We start from the raw sequence: 24,451 nt of genomic DNA, 5'->3' as shown, positions 1-24,451 counted from the left end.
TCTCTGGGGTATGCAAGTGAAAAGAAAAGTAAAGCACTCATTTGGAAAATATCACAATCAGCAAGGTGGGAAGAGAGAGAGCCATCCATAGTCTGAAAAAGTATATGTTCAATATAACTACACTTTAAAAAAATCTCCAGAAAACCAAGATTGGTGAAATTATTTTGACTGGTATGAATCCACAGAAGAAAATAAGAAAGTATTCTGAGTAGCTTGAGAATATGAGAAACCCCAAATATGAGACACATATAAGAAATGCAGATCTGAATCATGGTGTGGTATGCACTGCAGTTTTTTTAGAGACCATCTAGTTTTGCTCAAAGCCCTAGCCAGTAATATAGATTAAAGAAAAACATACCATACACCAATGGAAAAGAGCTAGAAAAACATGAGAAACATGAGGAACAAGAAGACAATAAGAATTCCCTTCAAGGAGGCTGAAATTGATGGTTTGGAATAGGGAAAACAGAAGGGTAACTGGAAATCAAGGAAGAACCCCTGCCATGTTGACAGGAAGCCCAATAAGGCAAGAACATGGCAACAACTAAATCATTGCTCTGACTTAGTAGAAGGCTTAAAATCATAAAACAGATTACAGTTTTGTTCCCCCAGTGAGAATGGACATTATTAAGTTCAACTGCAACTGGGTGCAGATACATCTCCATATTTAACTCTGCATCAGTATAGGAGATTGAAGGTGTCAGTAATGTCAGAATAAGAAAATGCGACTTAAAAATCAGATGGCATTAATTCCTTTAGTACTTAAAAAACTTCAGCATCTCCATATATTGCTTTTAGAATTAAGTACATACTTCTTAAAAGTATTCCCAAGCCTCATCCATATTCGTATCTCTAGCCTTAGCATTTACCACTTTTTATATGACATTTTATATTGCCGACCTTGCAAGTGTCTTTCTTAATCTGGCGATATTGTCCTGTCTCCAGGCTTGTACATAGCCATTCCTACAGACTGGAGGACCCTTAGCATTGTTCTTCCTTGGATGATGGAGCCCAATACATTTCTGATTTAAATAATACTAATAATGGGATGGATAGGTAAGTAGGGGGAGAGTGGATAGATGAATAAACAACACAGACTATTTGGGGGGGATCATTACAACTTCCAGAAAAGCATACTCTGGTTGTTATATTATTGAGATTAAACTTTGGATTTATTTTTCTCAAGTCCTGCAACTATTCTAAAAAAGTAGTTGATAATTTTCTTTGATGCTTTCTCACTAGGTATAGTATGTAGCAACTTATGAATACCAAGAACAATGTATTTACAGAATAGGAGAATTTTAACAAAAACAAGAACTATATCCTCTTTTTGTTGTTCAGAAAGGATGTCACATTTCAATATAATTGCTTAGCATTTTCAGTGAGCTATTTATAGTCAATGGGGCAAATTAAAGTAAATGTATTGCAATAGTTGTTGTTATGTTATAACTGTATATCACTTAAAAATACACCATAAATCCTTTGTAAAGTATTTCTACAGTGCATTAATGTAGTCTATATATAGTATTTCTAAATATGTTCATTCTTCAGAACAGTTCTTAAAATTTTAAAAATACCTTAAAATAAAACAATTGTCAAGGCTCGTGGAGTCTGGATAAGAGTTTTTAAAGTTTTAAAACCATCCCTGCATTGCTCCACTGAACAATTTTTTTACCTCTTTTAAAGACTTACACATAGAACCACATTTAGGCAACATCTCCCTTTAAGCCTAGAGCATGCTATTAGTTATTCCGAAAGCTACAGGAGGATAGTAAGTCTCTATCCACATCGAGGAAGATTATGAGTGGTAAGAATGCCTCAGAATTAGTGTTCATGGTGACATGTAAAACACGGGATTTCAAGTACTTCAGGACTCAGAACAAATAGTTATTCTCAAGAGTGCTCTTCCCCAAGGAGCCTCATTATTTTGTTCATACCGTTGTCCCTAAGAAATCAGAGAAAACTGAAAGGGTTATTTGGAACAAGTACTGTGCTCTTCTGCCAAGATGAAAGTAAAATAGAGATGGGAAAAGAGGACATGAAAATAACACTTGTTAATGAACTACAGTGGCAGGCCTATGTTACATTAGACATTACAGTTAATTGGGAACTATTTTCTTTTTCTAAGAGATAAGAAAACCAAGACACCAAGAATTTCAGAAGATTCTCCAGAGTCACAACACTAAAAAAGTGTAGTATGGATTCAAAATCAGGTTTGATAATATGACATGATTATAACAACATATTTATAACTGTCTTCAGGCATTGAACCACAACCAGTGCAGGGCTATGATACTTCAGAGAAAAGAACCATACAGTGAGCATTATATTCACATCGGCTTTGGGGCACTTTCTACGCCACAGCACAGGGAAGCAGGGAAAAAATAGAGCAGACTATCCCTAGGAAGAGGAAACTGACATCAGAATATGGGGATGCTGAGATCGTGGAAAGTTACATGTTAGGGCACTAGAGAGGAAAGAGCTAAACAGTAAAAAAATGACAGAAATCTGTATAGGAATCACCTTCAGTGTTTGACCAAATACTAAACCACATTTTTAAGTGATATACAGTTAAGTGATATAAGTGTACTTTTAAGTAACATAAGTGTATTTTTAAGTGATATATACAGTTATAACATAGCAACAACTATTGCAATACATTTACTTTAATTTGCCCCATTGATTATAAATAGCTCACTGAAAATGCTAAACAATTATATAGAGAACAATTATGTAGAGAACAAGACTCCATGAGGCTTAGCAGCAAACAGCTAATGGAGACTGTGAGCTGAAGTAAGATTATGGAGGGTATATACTGCTACGACATGTCAGAATTAGAATCGGCCAAAAATGTTAAAAATCTCAGGCATTTAGTTAACATCCCAGAAAGGCCACAAAGCCTACAAACAAAATTAACTGCCCTCCAGAACAAGATTCAATGTCCTTCACAGGAAAACAAGAAAATGTGGAATTTGTAGCATTCATAATGTCCCGTATACATTTAAAAATGTTGCAAAAAGATAGAAAAATGTGACTCATAACCAGGAGGACAAAATACTAACTAGAAACAGATCAAGAAAAGACACAGATGTGGGACTTAGGAGAAAATGGCAATAAAAATTGTATGATTAATATATTTAAGACTCTAAAAGAATTGGCAAATATTATCAGTTAACAGATGGGGGGATTTAACAGGTAAAAAACTATAAAAGAGAATTGAAAGGAATTCTAAATATAAAAAATACAAAATCTGATATTTATTGAATGAGTTTAACAGCAGACTGATGAAAAGCAATGAACTTGAACTGGTATGGAAAATAACCAAACTAAAGCACACAGAGAAAAAATAAAATTAAACGGTCAAGCAATAATGAAAATAGCACAGGTTCTGTAATCTTTGTGATAATCTGTAGTCTAATGCAAGTAAGGATTACTGCCTGTGTTCTGCCTCCTGTCAGATCAGCAGCAGCATTAGATTCTCATAGGAATGCGAACTCTATTGTGAACTGCACGTGCAAGGGATCTAGGTTGCATGCCCCTTATGAGAATCTAATGCCTGATGATCTGAGGTGGAAGTTTCAGCCTGAAACCATCCCCCACATTTCCCCCTCCACCACAGGCCAAAAAGGTTGGGGACCACTGATCTAATGTACATGTAAGTGGAACCCAGAAGTGAAGAAAAAAGACTAGTCCAGGAAAAAAAGTTGTAGAAATAATTGCTAAAAAATTTTTCAAATGTAATGAAAACATATCAACCCTCAGATCCAAGAAAATCAACAAATGTTAAGCAAAATAAACAGTGATAAAACCACATGTAAGATTATTCTAGTCAAATTGCCGAAAATCATTGCTAAGAAAAAAAAATCTTTAAAGTAGTCAAATAAAAAGACACTTTACATATAGGGTAACAAACACAAATATTATCACTGACTTTATATCAGAAACAATGTAAATTAGATGATGAGAAAAAAATTAAGTACTAAAAAAGTCACTTGGAATTCTATATCCTACAAAACTATTCATCAGGAATAAAGGCAAAATAAAGACATTTTCAAATAAATAGGAGCTGAGATAATTCATCATCAGTAAAGCATCTGAACCACAAGAAATTCCCAAGACAGTGTTTGTCTGAAGGCAAATGATATCAAATAAAACTTAAAACTACACAAAAGAATGAAGAATAGCAAAAAAGTAAATATGTGAGTAATTTTAGAGAGTGCTCTACTTGTTATTTCTTAATTTATTTATAAAACTACTAACTAGAGATATGCATGCCTCATTCTTGCCCATTTCCAGCAGGGGCTACCTGTGTCCTGTGGAGGCAGATGTTGGCCCTACCCTGAGGGGATGTCTGCTTAAGAAAGGACAGTGAACTATACCATGGCAGCAGTTAACACAGAGCAGTAGAATACAAAAACCAACCCATAAGGGCAGTAAGTAAGCACTTGAGGTCACTCTCTACCATTATATTCTGTGGCTTATTGCATCAAAAAGCAGAAGTAGAACTGTCTTAATAAAAGATAGCCATGAGTAGCCATGAGCGGTCAACCTGTGTTACTGAACTACATTGCCCAAAGCAATGATTCAGTGGACCTGTTCAATACCTTAACAGTGGACATGTAGTAATAACTATACAAGGAGAAAAATAATATATTCAAGAATGCACAAGTATTTGAAAGCACCTTTATTCAAGTTGGCAAAAAGAGAAAGGGACTGATGTACATAACCCTGTCCAAATGGTTACTGTGGATGTTGCATTTACTAGCCTCTCCTTCCACTATCTAGTGTCCTGCTGCTGGCTCAAACAACTATAAGCTGTGAAAAGCATGCTGGATATTGCTGGGTCACCAAAAAATAACTCACAAGCCTAAAATGACCTTAAAGCTAGCAAGACATCTTTGCTTTAATTTTGTAAGGAACTCTGTTTATGTTCATAAGAAGCAGCAATTATGCCTGTAGGTTGGCACTGGTCATACATTTTACCTGCAGCTGTGTTGACTTTCATATGCATGGGAAAGACTATTTGCCCATTTGGGAAAAAATGATTTATTTCTAAGGCCATAGTGAAGGGTAAGAGGTATATTTAAGCCATCCTAGCTGCACACCAAATGGAGATGACCAAGTGTGTAGCAGCAATAAGCTTCGGTATTGACTTGGAAATATGAGGTCAGATGCTTTGAGAGAGCAAATCAGTAGTAACACATGTATATAAACATGTACAATTGGTTAGTAGCCATCGAAATGTAAAGTGTGCATATGTCTTAAACCCAGTCTTACTTCTAGACATTTTTCTACAAAAATATTCATGCAAGTACACAAAATATAAAAGTACAAGTGTACTTACTATAGTAGTACTTTCCCTAGCACTGAAACTGTTCATGCAAAACAGAGATTATTGTTTGACAGGAGTACTCTAGAGGGATTTCTGCATCAAATGGTTGATTAGACTTGATCATATAAAGTTTCTTCTAATTAGAAACTCTAAATTCTCTCATCCTTGGGAAGAGGGGAGAGCAACAGCAGCAGCATTAGGAAGAGAGAAGTACAACAGGAGCAGTGAAGGTGGTAGCAGCAGGGAAATGCAGGTACTACAGACAGCAACCCAGTCAGCAGGCTCAGGACAGAAAGAAGAAGGAACCATGGCAGGACCAGTCACTGAGCATGCCAGAAGAAATCGACCCAGCATGGTCCTTGCATGTGTTGTCAACGTGTCCCCAGTGTGTCTTCGTATGGTCATGGAAGGTGCTGCAAGCGTATCTTAATGGATGCTTTCAGCATGTTGGTGGAGCTGTCTCTTTAATCACAGAGCATAACTGCGATTGCAAACAAACAAAAAATAACAGAATCAACTGTTGCAACTTTGCAACAATTGTAGTAAAGACTATATAATTAAATGAGTGGGAGCCAGAAAGAATCCCAGCTCAATGCTGAAACCTGGAAGAAATGAGTTGTATTAGTCTGCTTGTGCAGACATGACAAAATACCACAGACAAACTTGCTTAAACAAAAGAAATTTATGTTCTCAGAGTTCTGGATGCTGAGAAGTACAAAAACAAGTTTCCAGCTGATTCAGTTTCTGGTGCAAGCTCCCTTCCTGGCTTGCAGAAGCCCACTTTCTGGTGACATCTTAACAGGGCCTTTACTTGATGGATGTGCACCAATTTTATCTGACTAGGACTCCATTTTTTTGACCTCATATAACCTTACTTGCCTCCGGATCCTTGTCTCCAATACATTCAATTCACAGTGGAAGTTAGGGCTTTGGCATGTGAATGGGAAGGTGTCACAGTTTAGTCCATAACAGAAAGAAAGAATAAAAAATTCCCAGGAGGAGGAATTCTCTTCCCCATAGGAGGGCTTAAAGCCACTGCAGAACGGGGGAGAAAAAGTCAATTTGAAAATCATTCTCCCACTCATCCTTAGCTAGCCATGTGTGGTGGTTAATACTGAGTGTCAACTTGAGTGAATTGAAGGAGGCAAAATATTGATCCTGGGTGTGTCTGTGAGGGTGTTGCCAAAGAAGATCAACATTTGAGTCACTGGGCTGGGAAAGGCAGACCCACCCTTAATCTTCGTGGGCACCATACAATCAGCTGCCACCACAGCCTGAATATAAAGCAGGCAGAAAAACGTGAAAAGGCTAGACTGCCTTAGCCTCCGGGCCTACATGGTTCTCCGACATGGGATTCCAAGTTCTTCAGCTCTGGGACTTGGACTGGCTTCCTCGCCCCTCAGCTTGCAGACAACGTATTCTGGGACCTTATGATCATGTGAGTTAACACTCCTTATTAAACTCATATATATATATATATCCTATATTATACACACACACACACTATTATATATATTTATATATTTATAAATATATTATAAATATATAAATTTATAATATATTTATATATATTATATATATTATATTTATTTATATTTATATATTATAAATTTATATATTATAAATTTATATATATTATATATATTTATATATATAAACTCATATATATATATATATATATCCTATATTACTCATACACACACACACACACACACTATTTGTTCTGTCCCTCTACAGAGAACCATGACTAATATATCATGGAACTACTAGAGAAAACTAAAAGGAAAAAGGTAGTGCAGTACAGGGCCAGCAGGCACTGCTCCTTCCCCTACAAAAGCACCCACTGCAAAGATCCACTGCAAAGCAGTATAGCACATCTGAGGTATTGGAGAAGAGCCAATCTACAACTAGTTCAGATTCTTTAAGAGCTCTAGTATGAAAAAGTCTTTCTTGAGAAAATTTAAAGCCAATCGTACTATAAAATCAGTAATTGCAACACACAGTGGAGAGATGGACATGGCTAAGATTATTAAAGGAACAATATGGAAGTCGTCATGAAGGAAAAAGAGCGAAAGGCTGAAGTTCCTGGTGCTGTGATAACTTAGACCAAGAAGATAGTTACCTTTGAAGTCTGTTAAATAGGAAACCGAACAGGAAGTTTTAATAGTGACTAGGGTTCAGGAAAGCATCTTAAGACAGCCGATTTCAGCTTTCTCGACACAGTTTAAATTTCATAAAAATGAAATGCTCTCTTTTGTTTGAATTTTTTTTTTTTTTTTTTTTTTTTTGTCCATGAGGCATTTTATTTGTAAATGTATGTATTACATCCCTAGAAAAAGAATCCCAGGATTTTCCCTCCTGTGTGTTTTCGTCTTGCTTCTTCATGGTCCATGATGCCAGCTGAGGTTGTCAGTACAATGAAACCAAACTGGCGGGATGGAAGCAGGTTATTCGGCCATTTTTCTAGATCTTTGAGTTGCACATCAAATCTGGGGCTGATCACTCCACACTTGTTTAGCCTGCCTGTAAGGTTCACAACAATTTTCCCAGCTCTGTGATCATCAATGATTTCAAATTCGCCAATGTAACCATGCTTCATCATCACAGTGAGAAACCGGACGATGACTTTGGAGCACGGCCTAATAAGCACCTGGCGTTTGCCTCTCTTTTCGGCATTGTTGATGCTCTTGAGAGCATCAGCCAGGACATTCATGCGCACCATTGTGGCAGCCCGGAAAGATGGCGGAAAGAGAGCTTGTTTGAATTTTTATGTCCCCAAATCTAGTAGTGACTTCTTAGTAGCTTCTGTGATTTCAACTATGCTGCACTCTCCAAGTGCAGCCCCACCTCACACCTATACCCAACAGAGACAATATCAATGACTTTCTTTGTCTTATTCTCTTTCTGGCTTTGGTTCCCAAAGTTTTTCCCAAAACTATGTCTGAAAAAAATCCAGATTTCAGGCTAGAAAGAACCATTACCTCTTTCTTTTCATTTTCCTCTTCTTTTCTTTTTTTAAATTAAAGGTTCCTGAACATAGATATTTAGCCAAGCCTATAAATCAAGCAAAAATATTCAGGGGAGAGAGAAGGATGCAGCAGATTTTGATGGCAATCAGAGTTGACAACTCTTATCATCTAGGCCTAGCAGTCCCACCCATTGGTTATAATCCAGAGAAACTCTCAAAAATGTTCTAGGAGATAAGAATATTTACAGCAAAATAATCTGTAATAACAAAATACTACAAACATTCCTTAATGTCCATCAAAAGCAGCATAGATGAATTTGGACATATGCATATGGTGAAATACTATACAGATGTGAAAACAAATAATAAAAATGGATATTAGTATAGATGATTCTCGCATAATATTGAATTTACAAAAAGCAAATCACAGAATACATGTTATAGTCATATCGTAAAATAGTTCAAGAACAACACCTATTATATTTTTGAGTACATATTTATTAAAACTATAGAAAAATGCAAGAGAATGATAAATACAACATCTAGCTAGTGGTTTTCTCTTGAGTGAAAGGAAAGAGATGGGATCAGGGAGGAATACACAGGAACTTCGATAGTGTTGAGAATTGTTCTATTTTTTTAAGCAAGATGATGGGTACACAGGAGTTTATGTTTATATTATTTTACTTCCTTTTTGAAATAATGTCTTGTTATGTTGCCTAGGGTGGTCTTAAACTACTGAGCTTCAGCAATCCTCCCAAGTAGCTGAGATTACAGGTACAAGGCACCATACCCAGTTATATCACGTTTTAACATCTTTGAAATAAGAATGGTTTTTAATATCGCTGTCAACCAGGTGGCAGCTGGGATGTAGTTATTACATTGGATTCCTCAACTAATTTATTTTACTTACATTTTCTTCTCATGTTTTTACAAGAATGAAATGTGTCAAAAATGTTAGAAGAACTATTTTAGTAAATATAAAATAAAAATTCTAAGTGACAAAATTTGAATATTTAAAGAGAAAATAATAATACGTATTACGGGGCTGAATACATATGTGAATGTAAAAAATATGACAGCAAATAACACAAATGATGGGAAGGAGTAAAAGTAAGTATATTATTATATGGCTTTTCCACGATACTTGAAATAGAATCATACTAATTCAAAGTAGACTAGAGTCAGCTTTTGAAGCACGTTATAATCCCCTAAGACAATTACTCATTGTTTTTATTTTGCTTACTAAAAAGGCAAAGAAGAAGAAGAGATAGAATTGAACAAAAATCCTTAATAAAAAATCAAACGAAAGAGGACAAAGAAGAGATATTTTAAAGAGAAAACACAGTAAAATGATAGAGCCAGTAATAACCATATCAATTATTACATTGAAAGTAAATGGATTAAACACTATAATTAAAAGGCAGACTGGATAAAAAGCAAGATTCTGCTGTATTATGTCTACAACAATCTAAACATAAAGACACAAGTAAGGTAAAGGTAAAAAGACAGAAATTGATACACCATGAAAACAATAAGTATGAGAAAGCTAAAGTACCTATATTAATACTAGACAAAAATAATTTACAAAACACCAGATTGACACATGTGAAATAGAAAATATGAATATCCTAATATTTTGTATTCACAGTCATTGAATATTCATTGAAAGACATTCAACTGATAGTAAAAAACCTTTCATGAAAATAATTGCAGATACATATGGCTTCGTTGTTTATTTATATCAAACACTTAAAGAAGAAATAATGTCAACCTTACACAAACTCACGAAACAGGGGAGAAAAACATTTTCAACTCATTTTATGAGAACAATATTACCCTAATATTTAAAAAAGGAAAAACAGACAAGGATAACACAAAAATTACAACTAACTTCACAAACAGAAACACAAAAATCTATCACAAAATATGATCGAAACAAATTTAGCAATTTGTAAAAGGAATAATAAAATCACAACTAATTAAGATTAAACATATGAAAACCTATCAGTGTAATTTACTGTGTTAATAGTATGAAAGAGAATACTGTAAGGCCATTTTAATAGGAACAAATGAAAAATAGTTGACAAAATTTAACACCTGCTCATGATAAAAACTTTCAGCAAACTAGGAATGGAGAAAAACTTACATAATAAAAAAAAAATCTTTTTTAAAAAACCTTAATTATGAAGAGCCGAATGCTTGTTACCCAAGACTAGGAATAGGCCAAGGATATGTATTCCCCCACTTTTATTCAACACTGTTCCAACCTATTCAATAAGGCAAAAACAAAACATTAGAAGCAACAGATAGGAAAGAAATAATTAAAATTGCTTTATTTGTAGATGATGGGATTCAATACATAGAAAATACTAAGGATTTCAGAAATGAAATACCAGATTAAATAAGTGAATTTTACAAAGTCACAGAATAAAAAGTTAATGTGAAATACTGATTATATTTCTCTATGCTGTCAAGAAAAATTCAGATTAAAATTAAACAATGTCATTTACAATAAAAATAGAAAGTATTACTAGAAAATCATAATGAAGGGTGTGAAACGCCTACTTCTACTTAAAAGAGCAAACACTAATAGTAGAAAGCGAAGGCCTAAATATATGGACAATTACACTATGTTTCCGGATTGGAAGACTCATTTTTTTTATTTCTGTGGGCACAGAGTAGATGTATATATTTACGGGGTACATAAGATATTTTGATACAGACGTGCAATGTGAAATAAGCACTTCATGGAGAATGAGGTATCCATCCCCTCAAGCATTTTTTCTTTGAGTTACAAACAATCCAATTACATGCTTTATTTTAAAATATATGATTGAGTTATTATTGACTATAGTACTCCTATTATACTATCAAATAGTAGGCCGTGCTTATTCATTCTATTTTTTTAAACCCATTACCTATCTCTAACTCCACCCCAGCTCCTCACTACCCTTCCTAGCCTCTGGTAACCATCCTTCTACTCTCTATGTCCATGAGTTCAATTGTTTTCATATTTAGATCCTACAGATAAGTGAAAACACGAGATGTCTGTCTTTCTGTGCCTGGCCTCCTTTACTTATCATAATGACCTCCAGTTCTATCCATGTTGTTGGAAATGACTGGATCACATTCTTTTTTATGGCTGGATAGTACTCCATTGTGTATATGCACCACATTTTCTTTATCCGTTCATCTGCAGGATAAAGAAGAATGGACACTTAGGTTGCTTCCAAATCTCAGCGAGTGTAAACAGTGCTGTAACAAATATAGGAATTCAGATATCTCTTCAATATACTGATTTCCTTTTTGCAGGGTATATACCCAGCAGTAGGATTGCTGGATCATATGGTAGCTCTGTTTTTAGTTTTTTGAGGCACCTCCAAACGGTTCTCCATAGTGGTTGTAGTAATTCACATTCCCAACAGTGTACATGGGTCTTATTTTCTCCACTTTCTCGCCAGTATTAGTTATTGCCTACCTTTTGGCTATAAACCATTTTAACTGGGGTGAGATGATATCCTGTTGTAGTTTTTATTTGCATTTCTGTGATCATTAATAATGTTGAGCATATTTTTTTCATATGTCTGTTTACCATTTGTATGTCTTCTTTTGACAAAAGCCTAATCAGGTCTTTTGCTCATTTTTCATCACATTATTAGATTTGATCCTATAGAGTTGTTTGAGCTCCCTATATATTCTGGTTATTAATCACTTGATAGATGGGGAGACTCCAAATATTTTCTCCCATTCTGTGGACTCCCTCTTCACTTTGTTGATTGTTTATTTTGTTGTGCAGAAGCTTTTTAACTTGATGTGATTCCACCTGTTAATGTTTGCTTTGATTGCTTGTGCCTGTGGGCAAGACATTTTTGCCCAAATCAATGTCCCAGAAACTTTCCCCAATGTTTTCTTGTAGTAGTTTTATAGTATGAGATCTTGAATGTAAGTCTTTAATCCATTTTGATTTTATTTTTTACATGGTAAGTGATAGAGATCCAGTTTTGTTCTTCTGAATATGAATATCCAGTTTTAAGCACCATTTATTGAGGAGACTGTCTTTTCCTCAGAAGGTTCTTGGCACCTTTGTAGAAAATGTAGAAAATCAGTTCTTGGCACCTTTGTAGAAAATGAGTTGCTGAAGGAGTGTGGATTTGTTTCTGGGTACTCTATTATGTTCCATTGGTCTAGGTGTCTGTTTTTATGCCAGTACCATGCTGGCTTTGGTTACTATAGTCCTGCAGTATAAGTTGAAATCAGGTAATGTGATTGCTCCAGTTTTGTTTGTTTGTTTGGTTGGTTGGTTTTTGTTTTTCTTAGGTAGGATAGCTTTGGCTATTCTGGCTCTTTTGTGGTTCCAGATGCATATTAAGATTGATTTTTTCTATTGTTATTGGTATTTTGGTAGGGATTGCATTGAATCTGTAGATTGCTTTCAGTAGTATGGACATCTTAACTGATTATTATTGATTATTTCAATCCATGAACAAGAAATAGTCTTCTATTTTCTGGTGTCCTCTTTAATTTCTTTCATCAGTGTTTCATAGTTTTCATGGCAGAGATCTTTCACTTTTTGTTCTTAATTCCTAGGTATTTAATTTTATTTATAGCTACTGTAAGTAACATTACTTCTTTATTTCCTTTCACATTGTTCATTGTTGGCATATAGAAATGCTACTGATTTTTGTGTGTTGATTTTGTATTCTGCAGCTTTACTGAATTTGTTTAAGAATTCTAATAGTTTTCTTATAGAGGTTTTTTCCCAATATAAGATCATATTATCTACAAACAAGAATAACTGGACTTACTCCTTCACAATTTGGATGCCCTTTGTATCTTTCTCTTGTCTGATTGCTCTAGCTAGGACTTCCAGTACTATGTTGAATAACAGTGGTGACAACGGACATTCTTGTCATGTTCCAGATCTACAAGGAAAGGCTTTCAGTTTTTCCCCATTCAGTATGATATTAGCTGTGGATCTGTAGTATGTGACTTTTATTATGTTGAGATATGTTCCTTCTATGCCCAGTTTTTAAGGGCTTTTTATTATGAAAAGATGTTGAATTTTATCACATGATTTTTCAGCATCAATTGAAATAATCATATGGTTTTTATCCTTCATTCTGTTGATAAGATGTATTCCATTGATTGGTTTGTGTATGTTGAAACATCTTTGCATCCTAGGGGAAAATCCCACTTGGTCATGATGAAAAACCTTTCTAATGTATTGTTGAATTCAGTTTGCTTGTGTTTTGTCTAGAATTTTTTCATCAACATTCATCCAAGACATTAGTCTGTAGTTTTCTTTATTTGATGTGTCTTGGTTTGATTTTGGTACCAAAGTAATACTGGTCTTGTAAAATGAGTTGGGAAGTATTTCCTCCTCCTCTTTTTTTCAGAATAGTTTTAGTAGGACTGGTATTAGTTATTCTTTAAATGTTTTGTAGAATTCAGCAGTGAAGCCATAGGTCCTAAGCTTTTCTTTACTGAGAGACATTTTATTATGGATTTCAACTTGTTACTTGTTATTGGGCTGTTCAGGTTTTGGATTTCTTCCTGGCTCAATCTTGATAGGTTGCACTCATCCAGGTATTTGCCCATTTCTTCTAGAGTTTCCAATTTATTGGCATATAGTTGCTTATAGTAGGCAATAGTGATCTTTTGAATTTCTGCAATATCAGTTGTAAGGTCTCCTTATACATTTCTAATTTTATTCATTTGTATCTTATCTCCTTTTATCTTAGTCTGGCTGAAGGTCTGCCAATTTTGTTTAACTTTTAATAAACATCTTTTTGTTTAATTATCTTTTGTATTCTACTTTTTAATTTCAATTTTATTTATTTCTTCTCTGATACTTCTTATATTTTCTCCTAATTTTGGATTTGGCTTTCTCTTGCTTTTCTAATTCTTTCAGGTGCCTCATTAGATTGTTCATTTAAAGCTTTTTAAAATCTTTTTTGATGTAGGCATTTCTAGCTATAACTTTCCTGTTAGTACTGATTTCACTGTATCCCATAGATGTTGGTATGTTGTGTCTCCGTTAACATTTGTTTCAAGAAATTTTTCTATTTTCTTCTAATTTTGTTATTGACTCACTGGTCATTCAGGAGAATATTGTTTAATTTCCATGTACTTGTATAGATTCCAGAATTGCTCTTATTTGAGTTTTATTCCATTGTTGTCAGAGAAGATGTTTAAATTATTTCAAGTTTTCCTTTAATGTTTTAAGACTTGTTTTGTGACCTAATGTATTGTCTATCCTTGAGAATAATTCATGTGCTTTGAAAGGAATATATATATATACTGAAGTTCTTGGATGAAATGTTCTGTAAATAGTTATTAGATCAGTTTGGTCTACAGTACAGATTAAGTCTGATGGGGTTTTTTGTTGTTGTTGTTGATTTTCTGTCTGAATGATCTGTCCAATGCTGAAAGGGGGGTGTTGATGTCTCTAGCTATGATTATATTAGGGTGTATCTTTTTGTTAGCTCTAATAAATATTTCGTTTTGTGCTGTAGTGTTGGATAAATATATAAAGTTGTTATATCTTCTTGCTGAATTGACCCCTTTATCATTATATAGTGACTTTTTTGTCTCTTTTTATAGTCTTTTTCTTGAAATCTATTTTGTCTGATATAAGTATAGCGATTCTTGTTCTTTTTTAGTTTTCATTGGCATGGAATATCTTTTTTCCATCACTTTATTTTCAATGTTTGTTTTTATAGGTGAAGTGTGTTTCTTGTAGACAACAAATTGTCTGCACTTTTTGTTTATTTGTTTGTTTTCGTTTTAACCAATTCAGCCAGTCTTTTGATTGGGACTTTTAGTTCTATTCATTAGTAAAGACTTACTTTCATCGTTTTTTGTTTTCTGGTTGTTTTATGGTCTTCTCTTCCTTCTTTCTTTCCTTCCTGCCTTCCTCTAGTGAAGGTGATTTGATCTGGTGATATGGTTTGGTGACCTGTTTTTTTTTTTATTTTTTATGCATCCATTGTATGTTTTTTGGTTTCAGGTTACCATGTGGCTTGCAAACACTATCTTAAAACCCATTAGTTTACTCTGACAACGATTTAACACTATTTGCATAAACAGACAAGCAAAAATAAAACTAATAAAAACTCTAATCCTTGACTTTGTCCCTCTGATTTTTAACTTTTTGTTGTATTTATATCTTATTGTACTATGTCTTGAAAAGTTGTAGTTATTATTTTTGATTGGTTCATCATTTCATCTTTCTGCTTAAGATAAGGGTAGTTTAAATACGACAATTACAGTGTTATAATATTCTGTGTTTTTCTGTTTACTTACTATTACCAGTGAGTTTTGCACCTTCAAGTGATTATTTATTGTGCATTCATGTAATTTTATTTCTGTTTGAAGTACTCCCTGTAGCATTTCTTGTAGGGCAGATCTGGTATTTAGGAAATCCTTCAGCTTTTGTTTGTCTAGGAAAGTCTTTTTTTTTCTCTCCTTTATGTTTGAAGAATATTTTCACCTGATATACTATTCTAGGATAAAAGTTTGTTTCCTTCAGCACTTTAAATGTGTCATGCCACTCTCTCCCAGCCTGTAAGATTTCTACTGAAAAGTCTTCTGCCAGACGTAGTGAAACTTCATTTTTCTTTTCCTCTTATTCTTTTTAGAATCCTTTCTTTATATTTGACCTTTGGGAGTTTGATTATTAAATGCCTTGAGATAGTCCTCTTTGGGTTAAATCTGCTTGGTGATCTATAACCTTCTTATACTTGGATATTAATATCATTCTCTAGATTTAGAAAGTTCTAAATCATTCTTCTTTTGAATAAACTCTCTACCCCTTTTTCTTTTCTCTTTAAGGCCAACAACTCTTAGATTTGCCCTTTTGAGACTGTTTTTGTAGATTCTGTGGGTGCGTTTGTTTTTTATTCTTTTTTCTTTTGTCTCCTCTGGTTGTGTATTTTCAAATAGCCTGTCTTCAAGCTCACTAATTCTTCTGTTTGATCAATTCTGCTATTAAATGACTCTGATGCATTCTTCAGTATGTCAATTGCATTTTTCAGGTCCAGATTTTATCCTCGATTCTTTTAATTATTTCAATTTTTTTACTAAATTTATCTGATAGAATTCTGAACCCTTTCTCTGTATTACCTTGTATTTCTTTAAGTTTCCTCAATACAGCTATTTTGAATTATCTCTCTGAAAGGTCACATATCTCTATTTCTCCAGGATTGATCTGTGATGCCTTTTTTAGTTTACTTGGCAAAGTCATGTTTTCCTGGATGGTTTTAATGCTAGTAGATGTTATTCAGTGTCTGGGCATAAAAGAGTTAGGTATTTACTATAGTCTTTATTATCTTGGCTTATTTGTAGCCATCCTTCTTGGGAAGGCTTTACAGATATTTGAAAGGACTTGGATGTTGTGATCTAAGCTGTATTTGCTCTAAGGGGCAGCCGAAGTCCAGTAATGCTGTGGTTCTTGCAGACTTATAGAAGTACCACCTTGATGGTCTTGGACAAGATCCAGGATAATTCTCTGGATTACCAGCCAGAGACTCTTGCTGTTTTCTTACTTTCTCCCAAACATGTAGAGTCTCTCTCTCTCTCTGTTCTGAGACACCTAAACTGGGGACGCAGTGACACAAGCAACCCTGTGGCCACCACCACTATAACTACGCTGGGTCAGACCTAAGACCAGCACAGTGCTAGATCTCACCCAAGGCCTGCTATAACCACTGCCTGGTTACTGCCTATGTCTGCTCAAGGCCCTGGGGCTCCACAATCAGAAAGTGGCAAAGCAAGCTAGGCCTGTGTCCTTCCCTACAGGGTAGTGAGGTCCCCCGGGTCTCAGGTCAGTCCAGAAATGCCATCCAGGAGTCAGTGACTAGAGTCAAAAGCATTAGAAGTCTAGCTGGTATTCTATTGTACTGTGGCTGAGCTGGCATTCAAACCACAAGGCACAGTCCTTCCCACTCTTCCCTCCCCTTTTCAAAGGCAGAGCAGCCTCAGTCCATAGCCACCACCACTCCGGGCCATAAGAAGTACTGCCAGACTACGGCCAATGTTCCCTTAGGGCCCAAGGTCTCTTAAGTTAGCTTGTTGGTGCATGTTGCCTGGACTGGGGCTCATCCTTCAGGGAACAGTGCTCCCCTATGGCCCAGGGCACATCCAGAAATGTGATCCAAGAGTCAAATCCTGAGATCAAGGACTTCAGGAGCCACACTTGGTGCTCTACTCCACTGTGACCATGTTGGTACCTAAGGTACAAGACAAAGTCCTCTTTACTTTTCCTTCTGCTTTCTCAAGCAGGAGTTTTACCCCAGAGCCACGACAGCTGGTAATGTGCTGAGTCTCACCTGAAGCCAGCAAGTCTCAGAGGCTCATTCAAGGCCTTCAGTGTAGTACCTGGGTATTGCTGCTGGAATGAGCCAAAGGGCTCTTCAGCTACCTGGTGAGGAATGCTGCCAGGACTGGGTCCTTCCTTTCAGGGCAGCAGGTTACCTTCTGGCCTAGGGTGAACCTAGAAATATTGTCTGGGAGCTAGGGTTTGGAACAGGGGCCTTGTGACCCTAACCATTTCCCTATCCTGCTGTAGCTGAGCTGGTATCCTAGATGCAAGACAATATCCTCCCCACTTTTTCCTCTCCTCACCTCTGGAAAAAAGAAGGGGTCTCTTTGGAGCTGGAAGCCTGGTGTTGGGGTGTGGGGGTGACACCAGCAGTGACACTAGTGCTGGTATTACTCCCTTTGCTTTCCCAGTTGGTGTCTTATTGTGTCACATGCCCCGCCCCCGCCCAGTCTGCTGTTTCTGGGCCTAGGGCAGCACTAGGACTCACCCAAGAGCTGCAGTCCTTACGGCCTGGACTGCATTTCAAGTTTACCTGAAACAGAGTACTATAACCCTTGTTGGTGAGGCTTGGAAGCACTCAAGTTTGGACTCCTGGGATAGGTGATTCTTTCTAGCTAGAGCTGGTTTAAATGCTCCTTCTGTGGGCAGGTGTCAGCTGAATTTGGTCTGTTTTTTCTTTCTTTCCTACCAGGACAGCACTGAGTTCAGTGCCTCATAATTGCTGTGCTCTCCCTCTGCCAGCACCCAGAGATGCTCTCCACAACAGACCACCTCTGCAGGGGGTGGGTGAGGGGTGGCATCAGGGATTCAGGGCTGTTTTTTCTATCTCTTCAGTATCTCTTTTAGTAATATGAAGTTACAACCAGGTACTATGAGTGCTCACCTGATTTTTGGTTCTTACGAAAGTGCTTTTTTCTGTGTAGTTGTTAACTTGGTGTCCTCACCAGGGGGATGATCAGTGGAGACTTCTTTTCTGCCATCTTGCTCCGCTTCCTCCCATTAATATTTATTTTTGAGTTTTCCTACAGCCTTTTCAGTACATAAGTAAATTTTATTTGACCAATTATAAATAGATAGATAATTGGGAGATTTACAATGTTTTTCATAATCATTAAAATGTTTAAGGAACATTTTCAGGTATAAAATATTTGCAGTACATTTGACTATTTACTTAGGAAAAACTTTTAGAGAATTTTACTAAGCTGAAGAGTATGAACTATTCAAACTTTTAAATATATACTGCCAGATGAATGCTCAAAACCTTTGATCAAATTTAATTCTGTCAACAGGCCAATGGTTTGCAAATCTTACTATTCACACCCTGACTGATGCTAAATGTTCTGATTTTGATCTTTGATTATCTGATGAATGGAAATATTACATTGTGCATGAACTCTTTCTAACTTTATAAAACAAAGGTACTCATGACCTCACCTAGGGACCATAAACCGTTCATCAGATGAACCTGTGTGTGTTCAAAGACCATACACAGCTGCCATTAAAAGATACATATGGTAAGAGAAAAACCCATGGGAAACAGGCTTTGCTGGAAAATATATTATTATAAAATGAAGCTGCCAGCCTCCCTTCCTGATCTTCCCTTCATTACTGTATACATTTATCTTGGTCATAAATATTTACAGGACAAGACTAGCACAAATAAGTGAATATGCATGGATAGGTCAATAAAATTTTAAGTAAGGATATGTCAGTTATTAGCTCTCCACTCAGGGGCATTTTCTCCTACAAACACACTCTTTCTCTATTCTTTGCCTAAATGAAGATAACCACAAAGCAGTGCCTTTTCAGTTTGGTGAGATTTATTTCACTAAGGCAGAGGACTACTTCAACTCTTCCTGAGACAGACAAGGATAAAGGGAACCGCATGCTTCACAGGATTATGGTTAGCTCTACATAGCCAGCTGTGAAAGTCACAGTAATAACAACAGGTACTTAAATGGAGCTTCTTATCAAAGAATATACAGTATCTTCCCTGCATTATTTTACACAGTTTATGCTTTCATTTTCTTCTCTGTGTTAGTAATATATCCAACTTGCAGAATATAGTAAAATAGGCAGAATGGAGAGGCTTTAGCCAAGTATCTTCACCGTTAGCTCTATCACAATCTCCCAACTCATCCAAAATAAACGTATATTATAAGCAGGAAAAAAATTTCATAAAGCTCATGAAGTCTGAACTTCACTTGCACGCAGTCTTTCTAAGTCCTCTACTTAATTCTGTAATTCTAATTTTGTTCTTTTTCCTAAAAAAAAAAATTCAAAATTTATATAACTGTGAGCCCCACAAAACCTGGACCTGATGTTCACTACTATAAATTTAAAACTACACTCTTATTATGCAAACACGGTTTTAAAAACATTTTTAAAAGAACACTCCATATTCCCATGGGATTTTTGTACCTGAAAGTGTTATTTTATAAATCTTGGAACTATTACTCACAGCATCCCCATGTTAAAAAGCAGCCGTTATCATTTTTGTTTTAGGAAAAATACGGTTTCTCAATTTTAGAGTACTATTTGGCTTCAGAATAAATTATGAGTCAAGTCTTTTGCACATATGGATATAAATTTTGTTCATCATACTAAGTTAGAGCTGGAAGGATCTGAGATATCATTGATAGTATGTCTTTCATTCCTAAATGAGAAAATCAAAGTCATGGGAGGCAAATTAATTGTCCAAGATTATCTGACAAGACCACACCAGATCCTTTCAGGTCTGTCATATATTTCTACCAGTAAAAGGCATGTACGAATATTATCTCCATGCACAATTTGCCTTTCTGATCCTTTCCACATGCCTTAATTATAAACAAGGATGGTAGTACTATTTTGGATTGCAAAGGCAGGAGACATGTTGGAAATTAGAGTGCAAGGAGCTTAACGATTTCTCTAAAAAGGTCAGCACTTTTCCAGAACTAATCTGACTTAGTAGAGTCAATAGGGCCTCTAAAATAAAAAGGCTCAGGACATTGCTATTGATAGTCTCTGAATCACTAATTTGTTCTTGTACAATGGTTATGCATATGCACCCAAAGGAGCTAGAACATGTAAATAAGTTAAAATAAATCCCATGTATTTATTCAGTTTGAACACGTATGCTCCTTGTTATGATCAAATTAACGAGTTGTCTTGCATTTGTATTATGGTGACTCTGACATTGTTTCCAGGTGTTGGGTTGCAGTGAACAATTACCATTTTTTTGTTCTAAGCCACAATTCAAAGTGAAGCAGCTAGTTCATTTTGAGCTTGCCTAAATTACTTCCTGATAACACATCAAGTGTTAAGGTAGATAATCTGCTAAGGTTTTATTTAGCTATAGCTTTGTGCCAAATATTTCCCTAGGCAGGAGGATGAAAAAGTCATACAGGTTCAATGAAAAAAAAATGGAATTTGGAGACTGATCTGAATAAAAATTCTCCACTTACTATTGTATGAAATTTAGCAAATTACTCAGTTTCTTTCCATTTTAGTTCATATGGAAAAATGGAAAAAATATATATATCTCTTAAGGTTGTTGTAAGGGTAATGAACATAAAATAACAGGTACAGAGTAAGAAGATTGTGTCTCTACCTCAATGTCGCCATTAGCCAAGCTTCAGTCTCCTACAAAAAGGAGAAATTAGTTCATTCTTCCTCATATGTTATAAAGATGCCCCCTTTTCCACTTGAGCAGACCAAAAAAAAAGTAAGTTCACTAAAGTCCAAGTCTTCACACTGATTCAAGTTATAACATTGAAAACATATATAGCATACAGCATTTATGACCCTGTGACCATCTGTAAAATTAAATAACACTCTGAGAAAAGTGTTGTTGATTGTGCTTGAGCATTTTTCCCATAAGTTTTATTTAGAGAGAAACTTTCTACCATACCATAATTTTTTTCAGACGTGACTTAAATCCAACCCATCCTGCGGCACACTCTTCCCAAATTCTAATCTCACCTAAATGATACTTAGAAAACAATTATTTTCTAAAATGAGATAAACTTTTATCTCTCCTCTTGAGAGCACAATTTTTCAATTTTTAAGAACTCTACAAAAGTCTACATTAAATTTTTTTTCCTTCTATTCTTTGAGCTGTCTAAAAAGATAAATGGAGGTAATTTGAAGACAAGAAAATTGTAGGTTTAGCACAAATACAGCGAAATTTACTATTAAAACTGAATAATTATATGTAGCCTCCACATATCCTTTTAGCTTATTCTTATTTTAATAGCAATTTTCTTGTTAAGTAATTGCTTAGGTCTGTTCTCTCTCTCCAGATGAATTCACCTAGGTATTGATGACTGATAATGAAGACAGTGAGACAAGTGGAGATGGGAAACTTATTCATGTCCCTAGTACCTATTACTTTGATATTCATACTGTGTTTCTATATTATACAGATCAAGATACTCAAAACTGTCCACCTAGCTGGTGTGTTTACAGCCAGATTCAAAAGGATGTCAGAATAAAGCAGTAACACTGACATAGCAAATATTTTTCCCAAAATGTCTTGTGAAGCAATGTAAAAATCCAAATTTATAATTTGAGGAGAGACTGAAAAAAAGAATTAGGTCTACTTCTCCAGAAAATTTTATACTGCATACATATTATTATGACTAAGATTCTAGAGTTAGAAAAAAAAAAAGTTGAATTTCAGAGTCACCAGCTATAGAACCATGGAAAATATATCTATTCTTTTTCTTTAGTTTCCTCATCTGTACAATAGGAATAATAATTCTATCAACTTTATATAGTTGTTGGAATTCAAAGAGTGATTGTAAATAAAATAATTAGTACGGTACTTGACACTAACAGATGTTATCTTTTATTATAATTATCAAGTTCAACCATGAGGGGTCATCTGTGACTGAACAGAGTCATGGCCTTTGACTGATACTATAATTATAGCCCAGCCTCTGGTTATATGAAGAGGGATGAAAAAAAACATCATTAAATATCAAATCTCCACTAATCAAGACTGACCATCCTCCTCATGAAGATAATCGTATTGGAATGTTTAGGCTAACAATAAATTATGGACATGGCCTTTTTATTAAAATAGAATATTCATATGATGTTTTCAGGGAAACAGCAATGATCTCTTTTTAAATTTCTGTGGGCAAGTTTTTAATAAAATATTACTTGGGGGTATGTAATTCAATTACAATAACTTTTCAGAAGACCTGAAATAGCTGGGGATGTGACAATAGGTTACTTTTTTAAAAAAGATGTATCAGTCTAGCCATCAAATTGTAAGTATGGCTAAAATTTATAATTTTTAAGAGACTGATTTTTAAAAGCTCTTAATCAAACAAAAAGAAAAATTAGTTTATTTAACAAACACATTATACTTCAGTTAGCACAGCCAGTGTATTTTTTTAATTATGTCAAAATAGAAATAAAAATTAGTTCTTACCATTCTTTTTTCAACACACGCACAAATATGAATACCATATGTTATTTATGCCATCACTTTGTGAAAGCTGATATATGCTTTCATACTCCACTCTTCCATAATGCCTCCTGGGAAGATACTACTTGATGAAAAATTAAGCTGAATCACTTTCTTTTTGCAGAGTACAGAGATGAGCGTGACAATAAACTCACTGTACATCTCTGGTTTGCATAATTTACTCTTAAACTGTCACTTTAATTATTCTTGAATTGGGAGCTTGCCTCCAGGCAAATTTCACAGAGATTTTTAATAATCCATTTTATAAAATATCATTATGGACACCAGGAAAATATTGATAATAAAAAATATGAACACAAAGTTAAAAAATATATGAAGTGGATTTATTCAAGGATAGGTAAACTTTTAAAAATACAGCTTGACATATTTCTGCCGCCTATATTCTTGAAAGCTGGAGCAGTCATTCTCCTGATTCTTTCCCAAGTCTTTGCCATGGGAAAGGGGATGAGGCTATAGCTATGGACATCAATGATACTGTGAATCTTGAGTTGTCCTAGGAAGTGAGATGTTGTAGAGATAAAATTAGATCTAAGATCATTGAAACATCCTTTACAGAAAATGTAAAAGAAAGTTACAAATAAAGTATTTCCAAGACAACCAAAAGCTGGGGGACTTCATTGCCAGTAGACTGGTCCTACAAGAAATGCTTAGAGGAGTCTTATACCTAGAAGTGAAAAGGACACTATCTACTGTATTAGTTCATTCCCACATAGCTACAAAGATACCACCCAAGACTAACTTGTAAAGGAAATAGGTTTAAATAACTCATAGTTCTACATGGCTGGGGAGGCCTTAGAAAATTGGTGGAAGGCAAAGGGGAAGCAAGAACCTTCTTTACATGGTGATATGAGAGAGAAGCCCAAGCAGGGAAAATGACAGATGCTTATAAAACCATCAGATCTCATGAGAACTCACTCACTATCATGAGAACAGCATGGGGGAAATTGCTGCAGTGATCCAATCACCTCTCTCCTCCTATATGTGGGGATTACAGGTCCCTCCATCAGCACAATTCGAGATGAGATTTGGGTGGGAACACAAGGTCAAACCGTATCATCTACCATCATAAAAATACATGAAAGTGGAAAAGCTACAGGTAGAGCAAATACACAAATAAGGAGGAGAAAGATTTCAAATATTACCACGACAGAAAACAAACAAATCATAATGATGAAAGAGAGAGAGAGAAGACAGAAAACCAGAAATCAATTAATAAAATAACAGGAATAAACCATATCAATATGAACCTTTAATGTATGTGATTTAAACTTTCCATTTAAAAGATATGGACTGGCTACATGGGTTTTTAAAAAAGATCTATTACGTGGTACCTACAATAAATTCATTTTA

General features: G+C 35.2%; 1 pseudogene across 1 annotated transcript; it reads right to left on the bottom strand.

Moving 5' to 3' along the window:
* Positions 1 to 7,595: 7,595 nt before the first annotated feature.
* LOC111537216 lies at positions 7,596 to 8,082 on the bottom strand (annotated as a pseudogene). Its single transcript, XR_002729942.1, has one exon. The product of XR_002729942.1 is annotated as a 40S ribosomal protein S15a pseudogene (transcript).
* Between the last annotated feature and the right edge of the window lie 16,369 nt (positions 8,083 to 24,451).

The sequence above is a fragment of the Piliocolobus tephrosceles genome, chromosome 14 (genome assembly GCF_002776525.5).
Source record: "Piliocolobus tephrosceles isolate RC106 chromosome 14, ASM277652v3, whole genome shotgun sequence".
NCBI lineage: Eukaryota > Metazoa > Chordata > Mammalia > Primates > Cercopithecidae > Piliocolobus > Piliocolobus tephrosceles.
This window is presented reverse-complemented; position numbering and strand designations above follow the sequence as displayed.